The 22,482-nt window shown below is 43.5% G+C and overlaps 1 protein-coding gene across 7 annotated transcripts in view; it reads right to left on the bottom strand.

Annotated features, from left to right (window-relative positions):
- The window catches only part of BEND7 (BEN domain containing 7), a 99,807-nt gene that overhangs the window by 15,886 nt on the left and 61,439 nt on the right, over positions 1–22,482 (bottom strand). The window lies entirely within an intron of this gene.

The raw sequence follows: 22,482 nt of genomic DNA, 5'->3' as shown, positions 1-22,482 counted from the left end.
CCTTTGCATCGTGAACTAGCTCTGCGGGATGAGCTGCACTACAGGCACAGCAGTGTCTCTGCAGAACCCTGCGACAGGACACGGGGGAGGCAGGAGAATTCTGCTGGGAAAGCTGCGCAGTGGGCGACGGCACACAAGGCATGGAGCGGACACTCCTGCCTCACGCTCCATCCCCGGGCACCTTCCAGCTCGCCTCTTCAGCTTGCTTTCTGCACGGCCACTGTCTCGTCACATCATGCTGCCTTCGCGGTATTTAAAATATGGGAAAGTCTAATGTTTCCAAAGGCTTCTTTTAAAAAGAAACGACAAAGGAAAATATTGACAGAGTCAACTACAGAAAAAGAGAAATTTTCTACTGAATGAAAAATAAACATTTCATTAGAATGAGAAAAGCTAGTCGCACTAAATAGCACTGAAAAATGGTCAATATATAAGAGCTCTTTTAAATCAAAGAGTAACCTCAAAAGTTACTGGATAAATGAACTAAGTGTATACACCAGAAGACACCAGGTAAAATGTTCCACTAATGACCAAATCAAAGAACTGTACAATATGCTTTATATCTACTAAGTAACCAAAACAATATTAAAAAACTACCATTTGATGTGAACAAAACTGTGAGGACACAGAACACTGAAATGTCGCTGTTGGCAAGAACTGACGGTCAGGGCTGCCCTTGGACTGAGGGAGGGAAAGGGCCAGGGAGGCTGGGGTGGGGGGGTTCACAGTGATTCTAGGCTAGCGTGGTCACTCCTGCATCCTCTGGGAGCTCAGCGGTGAGGGGCTCTGGGAGGCTGAGAGCGTGAGAATGCTTAGAATTGCCTCTGAGAAGAAGGGGCAGGGCAGCAGACCGAGGACTGCTGAGAAGGCTGCCAAGCAGCAGACACAGGTCTGTGGTGACAAAGATCTGCACAGGTGGGTTCCTCCCCTCGGTCCCCTGCAGCTCCTACTTAGGGCACTGGCATGGCAGGGCTGGTCTAGGGTCAGGAATTTGTTTGGTGGGAGAATAGGGACAGAAAGCACTTGAAGATGCTGATGAAGACATCCCCTGGGATGAATTACTTCACCTCTCCACTCTCTTCCTTTTTTTAAGATTTTATTTATTTATTTGACAGGCAGAGTTACAGTGAGAGGGAGAGACAGAGAGAAAGGTCTTCCTTCCATTGGTTCACTCCCCAAATGGCCGCAATGGCCGGAGCTGCGCCGATCTGAAGCCAGGAGCCAGGAGCTTCTTCCAGGTCTCCCATGCAGCTGCAGGGCCATCTTGGGCCATCTTCCACTGCTTTCCCAGGCTACAGCAGAGAGCTGGACTTGAAGAGGAGCAACTGGGACTAGAACTGGTGCCCATATGGGATGCCGGCGCCACAGGCAGAGGATTAACCTAGTGTGCCACGGTGCCTGACCCCACCTTCTTCCTTTTGACTCCCACAGATCTGGGCAGTGGAGCCAGGAGGCGGCTCATGGACTTGGAGATAGCTCCAGTAATTAGGCAATGTCAATGTCAACGGGGCTGGGAAGCAGGGCTCACAGAGCAGGGCAGGAGACAGCAAGAAGTGCCCTGGTGAGACCCTGCAGTATCAAACAGCAGCAGCAGAGCAGCCGTGTATGGGGCTGCTGAAGTATCAACCCGGTTGGCTGCCTGCTGTATGACAGGTGGGGCACAGCAGGACAAACAGCATGCACCTGGGACAGACATGGGGAGACGAGATCCCTGGCAGGCAGGCATGCTCGTACATCCCTAGGTTCTAAGGAACTTCAGGGTCCTCACTTCTTCTGTCTCCGTCAAAGCACCTATAATAGTGCCTCGCACGGAACCGAAACTGAACAAAAATATCTGATGAATACAGACATATCTTACAGTTTTCTTCCTACTGGAAGCCAAGAGAACGGCTCACAAATTTAGACTAACTGGGGGAGGATGGCCTTATCTGAATTAGTAGGAAATCTTAATTGGCTATATTTAAAGACACAAGGTTTAAGTACATTCAAGTGCCACAATAACAGTTGCTAATTAGAGAATTGCCAAAAGGTTCCTAAAGTTGTGTTTTAATAAATAGGAAAAAAATATTTGTGCATAGCATCCTGTTTCCTTGTATGAAAACCTGTACCCCCAAAAATGACTGGATGCACTGTCTTAGCAGGTAAACCTCTTCCCACGTGTAACAGTATTTATATAATTAATTTCCATAGCAACCTCTCAGACTGTGAAGTGTGTGAGTTGACACGATGACACATTGGAAAAGTAGTGGTCCCAGATGGACAAAGTAGACTGCGATTATGCCAACATCAAAACGACTTCCATGTGTGTCAACAGGCAGGTCTGGGAGGGCCAGCGGGAAGGTGCGGGCTGTTTTCTCCACTCCCTGTGGGGTTTCAGATCAGACCTTTCTCATCTAACCCTGAGCGCAGGTATTCCATCACTCCCTAAAAAGACAACAGTTTCTGGTTAATGTTTTCTCCTGCGAGTTAAAACTTCATCGGGTTTCCATGGAGAGCAGTGAGAGAAACAGCTGTCTCCTGGCTCTGCCTCCGAGGCCTCTTGAGGCCGTATCTAGAGACTTTTTGAAAAATGCCCACACAGGTGAATATTTCCACTGGGCACAATGGTGACATTCTAGCTCACAGGTTATATCCAAACTCAAAGGAGACTTAACTAGACTTTACCTACTGAAGACGAAATCCTGTTCTCGCCATTACAATGGCAGATGAGGCCTAAGAACAAGGCCAAAAGATTGTCAATGCATTGATGTGAAAACAGTCAACAGCTCTGTGAATAGAGGGTACGGAGTAAGCAGAATATATTTTTGCCATCTGAATTTCTAGCTAAAGGTCAAGCTATTATCCTGGTAACAGTTCCATTAGGAGTAATGATGTGAAAAGAGGTATTGCATTAATGCACCGGGCTTCCTACTATGTTAATAGTGGGTCATTAAGAATCATAGAATAATCTGCATACATTCTTAGAATACAATACGTCCTAAAAAGACATTTCCCCCCTTTCCTATTCTAATATTTTAAGGAGAAGTGAGGGCTAATTTTAAGCGAATCCAAATAACCTGAGTAAGTTTACTCTACTTAGCTAACAACGAAGCTAAATAAGAGTTAAAACATCTACTCTGCTTAATATAATTTCAGATCCCAAGGCACGGAGAGGTGTGCTAAGTCCCCAGGGAAATGACAAATGCTCGATTTGATCCGTACATGAATAATGACTTTCCCCAGATGCTTGCATTCATTTGAGCCGTGCCCTTTAATTGTATATAAATAATGAATAAGCCGGTGGTGGCTGAGCACATCCTTCCCTAGGAATGCGGCTTTTAACACCATCATCAATGAGCGAGCAGCGTGCTGGGCGGCGTGTCGGACATGCTGACTGCGCCACCCTGAGAGCAGAGTGGATTGGCCATGTTCCCCAGACAGCGATCCATTCACGCGGTGATTCCTAGGGGAATTTCCAACTGGATTTTTCTGACTCTTTGGGCTGGGAAAAGCAGAATATGGAATGAACTTTTAAAGGAAGTCACTGTGTTGCACAGACACTGTAAGTGCCTTCATTTCCTGAATGAAATCCTCTACAAACTGGCCCGCGGCAACAGCCCACCTCTGGGTTCGGTGACTCTGCTGTAAGGACTTACAGACAAATGGATAAACTTTACATCAAGCATGGGGCTTGGTGTTATGGCTGAGCGGGTTAAACCGCAGCCTGCGGTGCTGGCATCCCACACGGGCGCCAGTTCTAGTCCCAGCTGCTCCAGCTCCCTGCTAATGCACCTGAGAAAGCAGCAGAAAATGGCCCAAGCACTTGGCCGCTTGCAACCATGTCTGAGACCTGGATGCAGCTTCGGGCTCCTGGCTTTGGCCTGGCCCAACCCTGGCTGTTGCAGGCATTTGGGGAGTTAACCAGTGATGGAAGCTTTCTCTCTGTCTCTCTCTAATGCTGCCTTTCAAATAAATAAATATTTTCTTAAAAAAAAGTTTACATCAAGCAGAAGTGAAGGTTGGGTCCTTACGAGATTTGCCCAACTCCTGGAGTGTTTGGGTGGCTACGGAGGGACAAGAGCTCTTCAGTAGGGCCTCAGGTGACAAACAGAACCACCTAACTGGGGACTGGTTGTGGCCAGGGACATGCAAAAGGACACAGATCCCTGGAGAGCAGCTTCTGCCTCACCCCTGAGTGAGAAGAACACAACCATCACCCTTCACACATTGTCTTCGCTCTCCTTTTACTCTCTCAAAGCTGCTATTCAGACGTGGGCCACGCAGCTTATACATATCTAACGTAATCTTTGTAATCACTCACAGAGTAGGTACTGTGATCCTAAATTACAGACGACAAAAATCAAAGTATGGACAGGTTAAAGAACTGGCCCAAGCTATCGGGAATTATTTTCCACATAAATTATTTACTTTTTAAAGTTGTGGAAGAGGCTGGTGCCGCAGCTCACTAGGCTAATCCTCCGCCTGTGGCACCGGCACCCTGGGTTCTAGTCCCAGTTAGGGTGCCGGATTCTGTCCCGATTGCTCCTCTTCCAGTCCAGCTCTCTGCTGTGGCCCGGGAGGGCAGTGGAGGATGGCTCAAGCGCTTGGGCCCTGCACCCGCATTGGAGACCAGGAGAAGCACCTGGCTCCTGGCTTCAGATCAGCGCAGCACACTGGCTGCAATGCACCGCATGGCGGCCATTTGGGAGGTGAACCAACGGAAGGAAGACCTTTCTCTCTGTCTCTCTCTCTCTCTCTCTCTCTCTCACTGTCTAACTCTGCCTGTCCAAAAAAAAAAGTTGTTGAAGAGTACACAGGCATTATAAAAGAACAGTGCTTGTATTCTGAATACAAGCAAAGTAATAGGAAGTAATGGCTTCTGTGCTGTAGTTGACAGCGCAGGGTTACTCTCAACCACCCCAACAGAGCACAGAGGAGGACCAGGCAGAGAGAGAGAGCAGAGGCAGCACTGAGCCCCGGCCCAGCGCCTAGGGAAGCTGGGAGCGCACAGCGGGAAGCTGCAAATGCAAACTGGTCTATTGGTAGGATGCATGCATGGGCATTTTCATTTTGACCTTTTTTAACTGGCACATAATTGCACTTATTTGTGGGGTATAGTGTGGTAACTGGGTACATATATATAATGTGTCATGATCAAGTCAGGGTGGTTAGCATTTCCATCTCCTTAAACATTTACATTTCTTTATGTTGGGAACCTCTGAACTCCTTTTCTAGTTCCAACAACACATTGCTGTAAACTGTAGCCCCCCTACTGTGCTTCAGAACACTTCACCTTGACCTTCATCTTGACCTCTGTGCTTTGATGACGCCAGCCCACATTTTCTGTGGCTTTACTATAGTAGGTTATGTAATTTCTTTGATGTTATTTGATGCATCATTTCCCAGTTTGGTGGAGAAAACGGAAATGCATAAATTGTAGGCTCCATATCTGTTCTAATAACCATCTGGGAACAGTCACTGTGGCAGTCAAGGAAGGAGCTGGACTAAGGGCTGGTTGTTCAGGCACAGCCGTAAGGTTCTCCAAACCTTAGTGCAACTGTTCCTGGCCTAAGGACGGCTGACTTTTAGCAGCTCACTTGGTGAGTGGGGGGGAAGGTCTAAGTCTTAATCTACACACAACACCTATACTTACATGAGAGATTAATAAATCAACTACAATGAGAATCAATGTGTAATGGTGGTGGTGGGATTCTTTCTCTATCTTCAGTATTTGATGTCACAACCCAATACTTTCACTTCTTGGGATCAGGGTGCTACAAAAGGAAAACTAAACAAACAGAGGTTGACTGGTGGACACAGAATTAGACCCAAGGCTGTGGAGTGGGAGCTGGCCAAATTTCAGGATGTCTGTGGGAAACTGCCCATCCTACTGCCAAAGTGGGCAGGATTTTGTTGTACCATTGTTCTCTATGCCACAGTCTGCACAAAAGGAAGGTGTGGGCCCTTCCCCATCCTTCTCCTTAGAATACCAGGCAATGAGAGCAAAGCTGGTGCCATGATGGGAGTAGCCATGACATACGGCATGCCAACCCCAACTGTGAAGAAACAGGAAGAGAAGTGGAGGAAGCCAGCTGGTAAGGAGAGGAGGCATACACAGAGAGGCAGAGTTCCAGAGGGACAGAGAAGGTGGTCCATGGGACAGTGACACCGAGCATGGGCAAGCCATGGGGCAGCCTCCATTCCTGACCACTTCCACTCACAGCCTCGGGAGGCATCTTTTCCCTAAAGGAACTCGAATGAAACCCTGCTTCTTGAAACCCAAGAGCCTTCTTGAAGGTTGGAGTAGACCTGATTCTCAATGCACCTTGGGTTACATATGATCACCCACTCTAACGTCTTCCAACCTCAGCACACTGGGCAGGGATGGACAAGCCTCTCTGCTTTCCTATTCCTGGCTCCTGTGCACCCACAGATCTCGGAAGCACATCATGAGACACACAAAGGATCTTCTGAGATGTGATTATTTCAGCATATGGCTTCTCTCATCTGTTTTCGATGGTTCTTATTAAGAGCAATCACAGTGGATGATGTCTTCTCATTCTGTACACAAGCTGAGGAGTGCTTTATACTTAGAACCTGAACCCCACTGCGCCTGTATTAAAAACATAACATGCTGGCCGGCGCCACGGCTCACTAGGCTAATCCTCCGCCTTGCGGCGCCGGCACACTGGGTTCTAGTCCCGGTTGGGGCACCGGATTCTATCCCGGTTGCCCCTCTTCCAGGCCAGCTCTCTGCTGTGGCCAGGGAGTGCAGTGGAGGATGGCCCAAGTGCTTGGGCCCTGCAGCCCATGGGAGACCAGGAGAAGCACCTGGCTCCTGCCATCGGATCAGTGCAGTGCAGCGGCCATTGGAGGGTGAACCAACGGCAAAAGGAAGACCTTTCTCTCTGTCTCTCTCTCACTATCCACTCTGCCTGTCAAAAATAAAAATTAAAAAAAAAAAAGAAAGAAAAGAAAAAAAAAAAAAACATAACATGCTTTCACTCAGGAGTACTCATCCAGCAGCCATAATGTGCCAGGATTATGCTAGGTGCTAGTGAAAACAAGGCCCCTTGTCCTCAGCCAGCTTGCAGTGAAGTGGAAGATAAAGGCAAACGGAAGGTCTGGAGCAGTACAAAGTACAACTGCTACTGCAGAAGTTAATGCAAGACACACAGGGAAGGGGCGCCTCTGTTCTTAGTGGGGCAGACAGCGGGGAATGCTTAGATAAAGTGATGGCTAAGCCGAAACCTAAGAAAAAAGGGAAGCTAAGGACAGGGAAAAGAAGTTGGAGACGGTTGCAGGCGCCAGGAAGAGCACGTGCAAACCAATGGCATACTCTGCAGCTGTCCTGGCCGGGGGGGGGGGGGGGGGGGTGGGGTGCACCTAGCAGTCTCAAGAAACACGAAACTCAGGTTTACCGATAAGAGAACAGGAAATGAGGTGCTGGGAAGATGGGACTGAAGCCTCTGCAGGAAGCTGTAACGAGAGTAATGATCTGCCCATCAGTGCGGGGAGCCACAAGCAAGTTCTGTCTACTTTTCAGGGTGGGGTGGGGGAGCTGCCTTAGAAGATTCTAGATGCTTGGTGTGGATTGTGCAGAGGTTCTCAAGTTTGGAGTTGCATCACCTGCATGAAAGCATACACATTGCTGTTGATACCTCCAGACAAAAGGAAAAGCAGAAGGATTCTGAAGGGGTGCTCCTGTGACCTGGGACACAGAAGACTCCCAGAGAAAAGAAAACAAACACAAAACGAGAAACAAAACAAAATCAGGCCTACCACATAGTTAAAGATAATGAAACACTTGAGGAAGCAATTCACCATAGCCAACAGCCAGCAGGCCCAAGAAAAGCAGGATTAGACCCCCACTGACTACAGGCCTGGAACGGCAGGATAAGCATGTATGAAATGACTAGGAAGGACTCAACAAAAAATATCAAATCCCATTTCAAAAATAATCAGACAGAGCTTAGGAGAAATTAAAAAATACACAACCGAAACTTAAAAATGCAAAAGATGGGTTAATAAACTAATATCACTGAATAGAACAGTAAGAAACACACATCTCAAGAATCACACAGATTGTGACATTGAGAGATGAAGAAATAGAAAACAAAATACATTAAGAGATTTGCAAAACGAATTAAAAGGTCCAATAAACACCAGTTGATGTTTCTGAGGAAGAAAACTGAAAGAAGGAAGGAAATGTAAAATTTAAAGACAGTAGGTGAAAAATTCCAGAATTTTTGAGTCATGAATACTGGGTTCCAATAAGCACCACACCTCAGCAGGTTACAAGACATGTAAAAAGAAACTGGAGCACGCCCAAGGCAAAGAGATGGTGAAAGCAACCAGAGTCAAAAGACAGGCCACCTGCAAGACAGCTGGATCCAGAAGATACCGGAGTATCTTCCACGGCGCTGAAAAACTCCTCCTCATTCTAGTTTAAATTACTGAACTAAGTGCCAACATCATTCAACGGGGGTGATGGTGGAATAAAGAGATTTTCAGAACAAAACTGAAAGGATAGACCCTCCCTCATCCAAAATACTACTGAATGTATACTTGAGGGAACCAGAAAACCGAGGCAAGAACTGGGATGGAGAGACAAACGGGGAGGAGCAGGAAGGAGGGCAGGGCCTAGAAGATCCTCAGAGTTATCATCATGCCCATGTCAGGACGGCTGTGTGGCCTTGGCTCGGGGTGGACACGAGACTGGGTGCAAGCAGGGAAGGAAGGCTGCCAAACAAAGGCTCACAAAGCAGCAAAAAAAGGATGACATTAAAAAGAGAGAAATCATGAAACTGCATCACTCTCTCACATTTTAGGCAGAAGTGAATTTCAGCTGGAATATACAGAAAGTAAATAAGTAGACTATAACTTAAATTTTGTTGAGAAAAAAGTAAGAGAATACCATTCGATCATCAAGGTAGGGAGAAGTTTTTTTTGTTTTTGTTTTTGTTTTTTTTAAATGGGCTCACAAAAGCAAACACCTCCTGGAGGAAGCTCCTGGCTCCTGGCTTCTGATTGGCCCAACTCCAGCCATTGGCGCTGTTTGGAAGTGAACCAGTGGATGGAAGACCTTTCTCTCTGTCTCTCCCTCTCACTGTAACTCTAGCTGTCAAATGAAAAAAATCATCTGCAAGGTCTTCACCAATGGGAAAAAAAAGAGGTGTTATCTGCCACTGACAGAGAGAACTCTGGTAAGTCAGTGAGAAAATAATGACCTGATGGAAAAGCAGGAAGAGGACGGAAATTCAGAGGAAAAATCACTACACAGTGGTGAGTACGGTACGCCCCTCAATCTCATGGACTACCAGGGGTTGCAACGCTGAAGTGCCACTGAGGTGCCCTTGGGAGTGGTCCCACTGGCAACAATTAAAGGCTGATTACACAAGATGTTGGCGAGCATGAGGGCACACGGGAAATTGGGTTTGCATGTGCAATCCACATCAGAGCGCCATGTGGCAAGGCCAAGTGAAGCTGCAGGTGCTGTTGGCTGCCACCCAGCCTTTCCACTACCCAGTGTGTGGCCCAGAGAAACTGAGGCAAGCACCAGGACCCAGGAGCCACGAAGATGACTGCTGCCATGGGGGAACAGGGAAAGAGAACCACCTCACTGTCTCTGAAGAACGGAGAAAGAAAAGGGCTTTATCAAGTAGTGACCAGCAGTGGAAAGGAAGAAACTAGTTTCTAATCTACTGAGATGGATAACCTCCAAAAAATGGCGAAAGCAAGCCAAATTGCAAAGCAGTATGATGCTGTGTGTATACTCCTAAGTGCACACAACAACAGGGGATGTGATTTACAGATACGCACGTATCTAGAAAACATGAATGGGGAAGACATTCACCATCTGCAGGCTACACTGAGGGTGGGGGTGCAGTGGAAGAAGAAATAGGAATGGAAGGCAGAACCTTCTGGTTCTTCAAAAAGAGAGAGAGAGAGATGGGATAGGAAGTAACATCTGTTTGAAAGCTCAGGGGTAAGGCAGAGAGGAAAGGAACCTCGACAAAAGTCTTTACCACATTCAAGATGAAGAGAAACTTTGTGATTTCTACTTTTTACCCTGAAGATCACTGAAAATAGGGACGAAGGTCATTCTTCAATCATCTACCAACAAATCAGGGCCCTCTGTCATAGGTCAACGCCCTATAAGTATTAATATTGACTGCATCTCAGTTATACTCCTTACACACACACACACACACACACTCTTGGGATTAGCAACAAAAGCTATCTTTAAAAGAGGACTGGGCAAAGGGATAACATAAATAAGACCAAGTGTCTGCTAATAATAATTGATAGAATTAAAAAGAAGAGAATGATCCAACACGAGAAGCAGGCCACATATTACTCATAGAATGACAAATGTCCTAAACAACACTCTGGCCTCAGAATCAGCCCTTAGGGCATTTGGATCTGGCTAAAAAGCCCATGAGAGCATTTCAGGCATGGAAAGCCAAGACATTGTAGCAAAAATAATGTCCTACATGAAGTACCTATAGTGGTTTTCAAATTAAGCAATGTTAATTTTAATTTATAGTGATTTAAGAAAGACTGGTGCAGAGCTCTTTTATAATAACAACTGTTGAAAAATATGATTTACACTTTTCTTTGGTGAGCTGTGCTACAACACAGCTTTGTTTAATGTGTTTGGTATATTTCAAGAGAATAAATTAAACCTGCCAAATATGAAGATCTGGGTAATAACAGACTTTGATGTAACAGTATCTTTATTGATCCTTCCCCCAAGACCCACTTTTTCCCTAAACAAAGAAAAAATGTTTCAGAATCTTAGGACTCGTAGAAATTCTACTTGGAAGGCACCCTGGAAATATTTGGTAAAATTCATTTACTGTATAGATCAAGCAAAACAAAATGTAAAGACTGAGACCCATCAGCTCAGTTAGGCATGAAAGTGTGTGCATGCCGGTGCCCTCCTTTGCACACCCCTCTGCTCCCTAGAATGCTACTGAGGGGGAAGTCATGTGTTTTCCTCTCTGTTTTTAAAGCTGGGGTTACTCAGTATATAAACTTTCAGTCACTCCATGAGGAACCCAGTTCACTACTGAGCCAGCAGGTGAACTCCAGGACCAGAACAAGCTATGATGTACTCAGGAGGTTCAGACAGCGTCCCACTCGCAGTTCGAAGGACAGAGGACGACGGGCTGGGAAGGCAACGGTGCTGGTGGTGGTGGGGGCTCTCTATCCCAGGGTCAGATCAATACACTAACAGCCGCCAGCCATCACTCCCTGTGACTGCTGCACCACAGACACTGAGGTGAGAATGTTGGGACATCAGGATAGGGCTGGTGCCTCAGCAGCAGGGTTTTGTTTCCTGCTTTTTCACATGGTGGTAGCTCTTTTCTAATTGAGATCAGTTTCAGGAAGATTTGGGGTCACCTATTGAGGCTGGCAATGAAATTCTCAAACTAATTCGATACTTTCTCTAGGAGGCACCACATTGCTTTAATGATGAATGCTAAAAAAAAAAAAAAAAAAAAACCACCACATGGATGGATAAATACATTGACTTATCAAAAAATCTTGTGATAATAAGAGTAAGAAACAGCACATTTGTCCTGACTATGGATTCCACTATCAGATTTATTTAAGCCCAAATCTCATACTGAATTATACTTTACCTTTTGAAGATGATTACTCTCGGGTATGAATAAAGTATGACAAACTATACCTTCCATACTACACATTGTAGTGCTTGTTCTCTGATATTTAACGGTATTCAATGCTCTCAAAGCCCCTTTTGAATACTAATTTTGTTTTATACTGGGATCACCTTGATATTTTTGATAGACAAGATCTGTACCATCTTTGACGGTATAAATCATTTGGTATACGTCATTCAATGTGTCTGTTGCTGTTGTTTCTTCTCATCTCCACATTTATATTCTGCCTTCTTGAATTTCCAATTTGTCATGGGTTAGTATTTCTGGCCTCCCTCCCTGTAATGTGGCAGAGTTTTGTTTTGATTTTTAAGAAACAGTCTTTTTCAGGGGTGATAAAATTTGACCGTCTGATTTCTTCCATCCCTCTTCCCCTTCTGTATTTACTGAACAACAGTTATGTAAGTGGCACTGTTTCTCATGCCAAGAAATACACAAATCAAGCACAAAATATGATCTCCCACAGGAGCATATAGTCTTGTGGGAAGACAAATATAAACAAGATGACCACAAATCCTGATTTGCCTGGGACAGCTCATGTTTAAAACACCTGTTTTCCCAAGGAAATTATCAACAGCACCATTTTTACTCTCACAGGTGTCCCAGTTAGGATAATCAGTGACACAGTCATCATCCACATAAACCAACAGTAATAAAGGGAAGGGTTAAGATTTACCACAAAAGCATATAAATGTAGTGGTACTACTGAACTTACAGAAAGGGGTCAATCAGTGTGGTTAGGGCATCTGGAGAGTCTCATGGTGATGAGACAAGACTGGATCTGGCTAGGAAGAATGAATTGAATTTGTCTAGAAAAAGAAAAGGGGGTGGGGCGAGTACTGTAGCCCTCGAGAGGAACAGAACCCAAACTCCAAAATGACCGTGTGACACCTGAGAATCAGTGTTGGGTTGCTCACCTGGCGGGAACCACTGGGCGATGTGGCTGCAAGGAGAGAGAAATCAAATTATAGAGAATCTGGAAAAGTCTGAACTTGACTTAATGGGCAAAGAAGTAAAAAAATTACAACATGAAATTTCACTGTACAAGTGATCCTTGGCTGTTACTTATGGTATGAACTAAACAGGAGTGACAAGGAGGAAATTTCAAGTTTTGGTTTTTTTTAACAACTTCAAGAATAAGGTGATGCTCAGTTGGACTAGGATGGTGTGGAGAAGCTGAAGAGCAATGAATGAAAGAGAAAGGACAAAAAAAAAATCTTATACGGCTGGAAAATCAGGTGGGATCAGTCACACACAAAAAAGCTATTCAAGATGATTTGGAGCTTTGGGATAGTAGGACAAGGTTGATGCCTCTGCTAAGGAATCATCTGGTCACAAGAGGGTGCTAGCATTAGAAGGCCTGGCCCCCTTCACCGTGCATGCCCTGGGGTAAGGCACGCCCCCTCTGACGGAGGCCGGCCCAGGGCCTCAGTCCTGAGACAATGTGCAGTACCTGGCGTGGGTTAGTTCCCCACTCTAAGGTAGCTAGCTCATTTGCTCCTGGTTTCTGTTTCGATTTTGCATTGGGATTTGCCTCCAGTTAGTTTATCTGGCTAGGCTGACTCAACACCGTACACGTGGTAATGAAGACATGCGGGGAGATCCTTCACAAACACTGGATTCACTCTGCGATCAAAGAGGCAGGGTTGATGAAAGGATGCTGAATATAAAAACATTTCCGAGAAATACTAAGAGCTGACTACAGAGAGGTGTCAAAATCTAACCCAGAGAAGGGTACGAAAAACTCAACCTGGAAACTCTGTCACTCTAACAGAAGGCTTGACTGTGGGGAGCGCTAAGTGGGCAGACCTGGCTATTTCCAAAAGGTAGCATCTTTCTCTTCTAAGAGTGTTTTTAAGAAGATACAGGCAGTCATGCTTACTTTTACACAAAGATGTCTTATAAGCAGCCAAAATCAATGACAATGTCCAATTCAATTTAATGGAAGTCTATAGATTTTTAAGGGGTTTTCTTATTAGACTCTTACATCACCTTTTGTCTGTGGGTCTACCATCAATACACATTGCTGACAAATACACAGGTACTTCAAAAAGTTCATGGAAAATGGAATTGAAGTTCATTTCAGTGCAAAAAATTTGGAAATCCACACAAGCAGTGGTCTTCAAAAAGTTCCTGGAAATGTGTACTATGAAAAAAGCTATGCAAGGATTTCAAAAATAAACTTTTCCTTTAATTTCATTTGTCTACTAACTTTGAGAGTTTCTATTGCATTTCACGATTATTTGCATGTGCACTCTTCATGAAGAAATTCTAGCAAATACCAACTCCTAAGTCTCTCGGATTTTTGATGCATATCTTGCTTGAGATAGTCAATACCCATTTACAGAACTGAACTGAAACATTTGCCGGATTACTGGTACCAGCTTTTCTGGAGAAAAGCTACAAGGAATGTAATTTGACCGATTCCAGACTTATTACACCATTCTGCTTCACTATTAAGAAGAGAGAAAATAGGAAGGCGTGGCATTACCTTAGGATGCTGATAAGCATCTCAGATCAGCCAAACAATTCAGGGGATTAAATAGAAAGGAGGTGGGCTATACAGAAAACATGCTTTCTATTTCAGGGCCACAGCTGGCCCACGTGGGACCACTGTGCAGACCAGCGAGGTGTTCTTCCTCAAGCTACTCTCTACTTTCATCTGCTGGAAACAGTCATCATAATACACAGTGGTGCCCCTAATGGTGTCCAACACACAGTCATGCTGTGGTGGTCCTGTTTATGCTACAGAAACTTATCTCTTTTGACAGGAGGCTGTTTTTGTCAACTTTGACAACAGTGGTATTAAAAGGCTGGTTTTGCAACCGAGAGTTAGAGCTGAATCCTTGCAAGTTAATCCACTATTGGTTCCTATCCATTAAGTGGAAGGCAGGAGAAAGATCAATAAACATCACATCTGTTTTCCTAACAATTTCTCTGTTTTGCTCCTTTTAGAGCAAACAGGTGGACCTGCAGTTTTGAGGAAGATGACATTTTTGAGCTTATGGAGGGCCAGTGATGAAGCAGGGCTAGACATTAAACTCACTAAGCTCCTAACTTTGAAGAGCCTAGTTTATTAGGTCTGGGATGGCACATAGGAACTTTTAAGAAGGAACTTTAAAATGCACAGCTCTGGTTGAAAATCTTTGAGGGGTAAACTCTATTTGGGTTCATTTCAGTGCACTGTATTCACAAAGTTTAAACACTTTAAGATAAACAAGGTGCTGAGGATTCAAGATCTACCAGGCTTTAAAGAGTCTGAAGGCAAGAGCCTATCATCCAATGCTTTATTGAATTTATGTTTCACTAAACATATTCTGTGGGTAGCCTTTTCCATTCTCCTTGTACTTGGTACACATCTCATGGTTCAAGGCCTAGTTCTGATGTCCCCTATTCTGTAAGGCCTTCCCCTAGTGACATCCACATCCTCTACACTTCCTCCCCAAGTTGGGTCATGGGTATCTGACATTTATTTTATTTTATCTTAGGGTGTGGGTCTATGTTACAGATCACTGTTGACATGTCTGTACCTCCAGTGAATTGCACATTCCTTAGATCAGGGGCTATGACTTATGTGCCAGGCTCAGAGTGGGTGGGCAATAAATGCTTGTATTGGTTGCTAGCAGACGGTTATAAGGTCAATGGAAATAATGCAAAGGTTCTGGTGTTTTCATAACTCATCCAGGATCTGGAAAGGAGTAAAAGATCCTGTCACCTGGATCACACTGCTGGTTGAAGAGGTTGGTTGAACAAGGTTTCAAATATGCAACAAAGGAGACTTTGGTTAAGAGCTTGCCAAGAATAGGGACAACATGTTCTTCAAGACCGCTATGATAAGGCCATATGGAAAACTATACAGTATCTGTTGAGGGGCCCATAAGTTAAGAGATGTGCTGACCTTAAGGCATTCAGAACTGGCTGAAGAGCCCATGAGAGTATTTTAGGCATGGAAAGCCAAGACACTCTGGCTAACAAACAAACAAACAAAAAAACAAACCTAAATGAAAGATCTCTGCGAGTGAGATCCCAGTGGAAAGAATGGGCCATCAAAGAAGGAGGTACCTTTCTCTGAAGGGAGAAGAGAACTTCCACTTTGACCACGGCCTTGTTGAAATAAGATCAAAGTCGGCAAGCTCAGGGGGCTTCCATGGCCTTGGCAACTCATGACTAGAGCCTGGGGAGATTGCTGACGCCTTAAACAAGAGTGTCAATTTGTTAAGTCAACAACAGGAGTCACTGTGCACTTACTCCTCATGTAGGATCTCTGTCCTTAATGTGTAGTTCAATGTGAATTAATGATATGACTAGTGCTCAAACAATATTTGGCCTTTGTGTTCTGTGTGGGTGCAAACTGTTGAAATCTTTACTTAATATATACTAAATTGATCTTCTGTATATAAAATAATTGAAAATGAATCTTGATGTGAATGGAATGGGAGAGGGAGCGGGAGATGGGAGGGTTGTGGGTGGGAGGGAAGTTATGGGGGGGAAAGCCATTGTAATCCATAAACTGTACTTTGGAAATTTATATCTACTAAATAAAAGTTAAAAAAAATCGATTAAAAAAAAGAGATATGCTGAAATAGCTTTCCTCCACCTTGGTGAAGTAGGCAGAAACTTAGTCACATCCTGGTGAGGCATTGCAGGCATGTCCAAAACCATGGTCCTCGTGTAACACCCCATACATAAATACATTAACCCCCCAAGAGGACTGTTGAGACAATGCTGGCTTCTCATTTGTTCCAGGAGAGATGCAGAGCAGCCTCTAGAGAACTGGCCCCTCTTAAGGCACAGCTGAAGGTGATTAGTTTCACAAGCGGGCTGCCGTATGCTGTTGACATACACCACGACTGTTAGACTCAGGAGCTAGGATAGCGCTGCTTCTTCAGGGGCCTCTGAAAACAACCTACATCAGAATCACCTGTGATTGCGCGTTCCAAACGCAGGTTTTCTGGGACTGCCCTAAATTTATCTGAATCAACATCCAAGACGGAGACCCAGATATATCTGAATTGTGAACCGACATTCCAGACAATTCTGCGGCACACTAAAACATGAGAACCACTACAGAGGGAGTTGAAAATGCAGGGATATACATACAGAACAGCTGAGAATCAGCATGCCCTATTTGTCACTGGGCCTCTATACAAGTGGGATAGTACAAATAGCAATAAGGTGATGGTTATGAACACAGCCGAGAGACAAGCTCTGTTCCTGATGTAAGTATATAGCTGTTAATATGTAACAGATCCTGTTTTATGCACATCTGATATGTAAAAGACAAATGGATAAATTAACATGATTTTTCATCTTCAAAAAGTATTCTTGAAGTAAAGCATTCATCAATTAGTTCCAATTGCCAAACATTTAAATGAGAATTTAATTTGCATAAAGCTTTGGAAGATAAGCTATAGAGTGTTTGTTCCCAAGCTCTTTGCTCACAGCTCCATGTACAGGAAGAGTCTCTGAAGTTTCTCTTACCCTAGGGAAGTGATCAAATTTCTGTTTTCCTCCCCAGCACGATGGGATAGATTCTCATTAGCTTCAAAAAACGACCTGCCCTTGCAGACGGTAAGTAAGCTGAGGTATTGATGCCCCTGAACTAGAATTTCACTAGGGCTATGTTTTGAATAAACAACTGAGTGGTCTCTTAAGTTATCAGGACGGTCACCTTTCTAGTGGAATTTATAAAGAACAGAAAATGTTAAATTTTAAGAGAGAAATTCACAGGTGGAACACTTTCTTTCTTTCTAAATATTCCTTTCAGAAGGAAAAAAGTCTCACAGAAAATGGCTCTGGGGTCACAGCGGCCTGAGGCTGACTCTGGAACCCTCCGCTCATCAGCTGTCTCAGTTCTTTATCTGAGCTCTCACCACCTCGGTGTCCTCGCCTGTGAATGGAAATGAAATCAGCAACATTGTAGGGCATTCAAATCTAAGCTGATGTGTCAGCCTTGTTTGAATAAGGGGTTCTGAGCACAAACTGATATCAAGAAATACATTTTTAAAATCTGATGCAAATTCCACCTCCAACCATATTAGTGCAAAGCCATGTGACATCAAATAGAAAACAGCTATTCCCTTTTCTGGACTAAATCTTAAGAAAATGAAGATGGGCCGGCGCCGTGGCTTAACAGGCTAATCCTCCGCCTTGCGGCACCGGCACACCAGGTTCTTGTTCCAGTTGGGGCGCCAGATTCTATCCCGGTTGCCCCTCTTCCAGGCCAGCTCTCTGCTATGGCCCGGGAAGGCAGTGGAGGATGGCCCAAGTCCTTGGGCCCTGCACCCGCATTGGAGACCAGGAGAAGCACCTGGCTTCTGGCTTCGGATCAGCGCGATGAGCTGGCCACAGCGGCCATTGGAGGGTGAACCAACGGCAAAAAGGAAGACCTTTCTCTCTGTCTCTCTCTCTCACTATCCACTCTGCCTGTCAAAAAAAAAAAAAAAGAAAAAGAAAATGAAGATGGCATACACTAACAACAGAAAACAGAGGTACTGTAACATGATAAATGTGAACCTGACAAGTCTCTAGAGTCCCTGGAGTAAGACAAGTGGTTTTGTGGATCATTTCCGTACAGTCTAGGAAAGGGTGACAGCAACTGTAGTAAGGTATTCTAACCCTGTAAGAGGCATACCTAACTTTCTGGAGTACCACCAACCAATAAGTGTTCCCTCCCAGACAAATGCTGAACCCTGTGGCTACTTACGTACGCCATCTGTGCTGACTTCTAAAGAGAGTAGCAGTTCCCACTGCATGGAGTAAATGAAAAACTGCCAGCCAGTTTTTTCAGTTGACATGCACATGTTATTTCCTTTGAATGCAAAAAGATTCAAGACTGGTCCACAATAGTTCAGTAGTAATAAAAGTTTCTCAACTAACCACTGTGAAGCTGAATTAAAAATCATAGCTGCGATTCTAAAAATCACCTTACTGAAATCATATTTTCTAGAGAGCACTCAGAGATTCAATGATTTTATCACAACTGGATAATCCAAGTCAAACTACATGGTCTAAGTATATCACAGCAAAAATTAGACAGCAGACCAATTTGCAGCCTCAGCAGGTACAGCATGATATAAGGCGAGCATACGTGGGTACTAACCTCTACTCTGTGTTCTGGCTACAGAATCGATTCTGATTCCAAGACACTAAGTTTACCCTCAGTTCTAAAACTTAAGTCTCCTCTTCCTAAGACATAAGTTGCTGCTTCCAAGAGTAAAACTCCAGGTGCTCAGATGTTTAAATATCCCTTTATCAGCAACACCTTGGGTCACACATACCAATGAATTTTTAATGAATTACTATTAGGTGTCAGTCACCATAAAACAGATGAGATTACATTGAAATTATCTTTATAAACAGCATTATATTTATTTTCAAAATACTATTCATGGGGAATACTAATTATCACTACAAAATGGTTTGCTAATCTCCACAATGAACTTCTTTTCAATCCATTTCTGTTCTCATTAATAAGCATTTTACAGATTTTCATTCATCTTTATTCTCATTATTGTATTGTTTTAACCAAACTAGTTCCCTTTGTTTGAAACAAAATTGAATCTCAATTGTTATTTTTACTTGAGATTTTATCAAATTAACCAGTCCTCATATATCCCTAGGTGATGGGACTTTTCAAATATGTTACTGATGGGTAGGAAGACTGAATACTTAATATTTACAAAATCTTTTCCAAGTACAAGAGGTCTTCAAGAAGCTCACAGAAAATGTGTATTATAAAACACCTATCCAGGAATTTCAAAAATGTTTTGAGCCCAAGTAAACATTTCTTTTAGTTCCATTTTCTCATGAACATTCTGAAATTCATGCATATGTGGTAATCAGCAATAATAACATGGCACTGTTATACAGAAAGAAACCATTTAATTTCTTCTCAGATTACTTGGATTCAAAAAACTTCAGTTAGAGAAATCAATTTCTCTTTTTATCCTTACCAATAGCAAAACAACAAAAATTAAAACTGGATGACTGTTCCATAAGACTTCCAACTAATATCTCACTTCCAAAAAAATCACTGTAAGTGAGTTCATAAATATTTAGCTAGGGAAATATGGTAGAGGAAACATGTACTATGGAATTCAGCACGTTGTATTCAAACTTACACTCAATTTTGGTTTCTATTTTTTAATTCTCACTGACATTTTATTAGGTGGCAGAAATTTATAAAAATGTTTCAATGTCAATCATTCCAAATCATTAGGAGAAGACAGGAGGACAGTCCCCTATTATGTCAACCTGTTAAGGCCAATAAAAACCTGATCAGTCACCCAACACATACTCATGGAATCCCTATTCTGTATAAAGCTCTCAGTGAAGTGTGTAGGGGAGGGAAGAGTTTCCTTCAATTCTTTTTGATTTCAATAACTGAGTCCATGAAACGAACCGATAGCAGATTGACAGGATAAAAGGTACACAAGTTCATTATGTGCTCCGGGGCACCACGGGAAAGAAAAATGCGATCTAGCAGCTTGTAGTCTCTCTTAACAGGAGAAAGGAGAGGGAGGATGCAAGTAGCCTAGCGGGGAGTAAATGATTTGGGAGAAATGTGAACGGGCCCTCAGAAGAAAGGGCAATAGCTTGTGACAAAATCTGTCTGGGTGCTGAGCCCCAGTCTCCCAGCCTGGGAAGCTGAGTTCATCTTCCCTGGTCAAACATGTGACTGGCAGGGAGGGGTTCGTGACAACTGAGTTCATTTTGGAGGATCCATTCTTAGCAGACGGGCAGTTTAAAGAAAGCTATTATTGCCCGCCTGCTCTGTCTGAAGCAGTCAACATACAGACACAGCATATCTGGGGACAGCATTTCCTGAACTTCTGCAAGTACAACAGGTAATACAAAATGTGTCCTCAAGGAGCCTGTAAGAAATGATCAGAATAAATCAGGTAAACATGCTGTCTGGCCAGCATGGACAGAATGTTCTTAGAGAAAGACAAACCCTATATGCTATTCATACTTCGTAGGAAGGTAAATGGTTACTTCTGAAGTGTGACAGTATGGAGGCTAATTTTCTGCGCTTTTTAATGATTTGTATTTTTATAAGCACATTATTAATTTTGTAATCAAGGGGAAAAGCCACATTTACAATAAATGTCCATGAATAAATACTGCAAGGGAGCAAATGAATGAAGTATATGTTGATTTAGGGTAGTGGTTGCTATTTTAAAGTTATTGTATTGTTCTAATAGAATCTTTTCTTTTTTAAGGATTTATTTATTTATTTGAAAGGCAGAGGGAGGAAGGGAGGGATAGAGAGAAGGAAAGGGAGGGAGGGAAGTTAGGAGAGAGGGAGAGGGAGAAGGGGGGGGGGGGAGAGAATCTTTATCCACTGGTTCATTCCCCAAATGGCTGCAATGGCTGGGGTTGGGCCAGGCCAAAGACAGGAGCCAGGAGCTCTTCCAAGTCTCCCAAAGGGGGGGGGTGTGTGTGTGTGTGTGTGCAACAGCCTAAGCACCTGGGCCATCCTCCACTGCTTTTCCCATATAAGGAAATAGAGCAGCTGGGATTTGAACCAGCAACCATATGGGATGCTGGCACTGCAGGCCAAGGCTGAACTTAACCTTCTACGCTCAGCACCAGCCTCTTAATAACAGATTAAATAATTTTAAAAGCAAATGAAAATTTTAAGTTCTTTGTTTGAATGATTTGCTTTAGTCTGTATTAAAAATAGAGGCATCCTTGATATTTTTATTTTTAGCTAAAGAGAGGACTACATTTGCAATATTTCCTATTTCTATTTGCAAGATTCTTTTTCAAACTCTTCTATGTTGTCCAGTCTAGACTGAAAATGGTAGAATAAATTTCTATCTGTCTACTTGTAATAATCTATTTTATTACCACCTATCATTAGGGTAACACTCCTACTGGGTCTATCATAATGTTAATATACTGTCCTGAAAAACAATTAAAATAATTCCCATATTTCAGGAAAGCATCAGCAGCCTTGACCTTCCTGTTTTGAAAGCACAGACAGATTAATCACAACAGGACCCTTCTTGACTTCAACAAGTCCTAGTTGCATCATTGACCAGATTTCACATCTTGTATTTTATTTTCACCTGTTTGCAAAACAAAGCAACAGAGACAGATGAAGAGGGATCTTCCCATCCACTGGTTCGCTCCCCAAATGCCTGGAACAGCCAGGCTAGACTAGGCAGAAGCCAGGAGCCCTAACTCAATCTAGGTTTCCCACATAGATGGCAAGGGGCCCAAGTATCTGAACCGTTATCTACTGCCTTAAGGTGTGCATTGGCGGGAACCTGGGAGGGAAGCAAAGCGGATGGGACTCAACCAGACACTTCAATATGAATGCAGACATCTCCAGAGGTCACTTAATGACTACACCAAACAATTGCCCCTGTAATACTGTTTTCAGTGTCACTTCAGGCTGGATCATTCTTTCCAGAAATGACACAGATCTCTCCGCAGCTTTATTTTTTAAAATTGAATGCAACTTGACAGTCACTTTAAGTGAAAAAAATTCTGATGTAGCATGAGAAATTTCCTATTAATGAAGGGCTTGTGTACTTCTGGTCATGAACAAGAAGGTGTCTGGTACTTGCTAAGTCCACTTAAAGATTGTATTATTTTGTAAAGTTAATTGTAGATTTCCAAGTATCATTTAAGTACTATTAAACTCATTTACTCATTTTCTGGGATAATGCGGGGAGGGGAGCAGGAGGCAAGGAAGGCCCACTCTGCAAGCCAAACAATGTAGAACTGAACCAGTGAAGAACATCCTTATCAGTCATTCTAGTTTTAATTAAGGCCTGATTCAAAATTCCACTTTCATGGT

Source organism: Lepus europaeus, chromosome 14 (genome assembly GCF_033115175.1).
Source record: "Lepus europaeus isolate LE1 chromosome 14, mLepTim1.pri, whole genome shotgun sequence".
Taxonomy (NCBI): Eukaryota; Metazoa; Chordata; class Mammalia; order Lagomorpha; family Leporidae; genus Lepus; species Lepus europaeus.
This window is presented reverse-complemented; position numbering and strand designations above follow the sequence as displayed.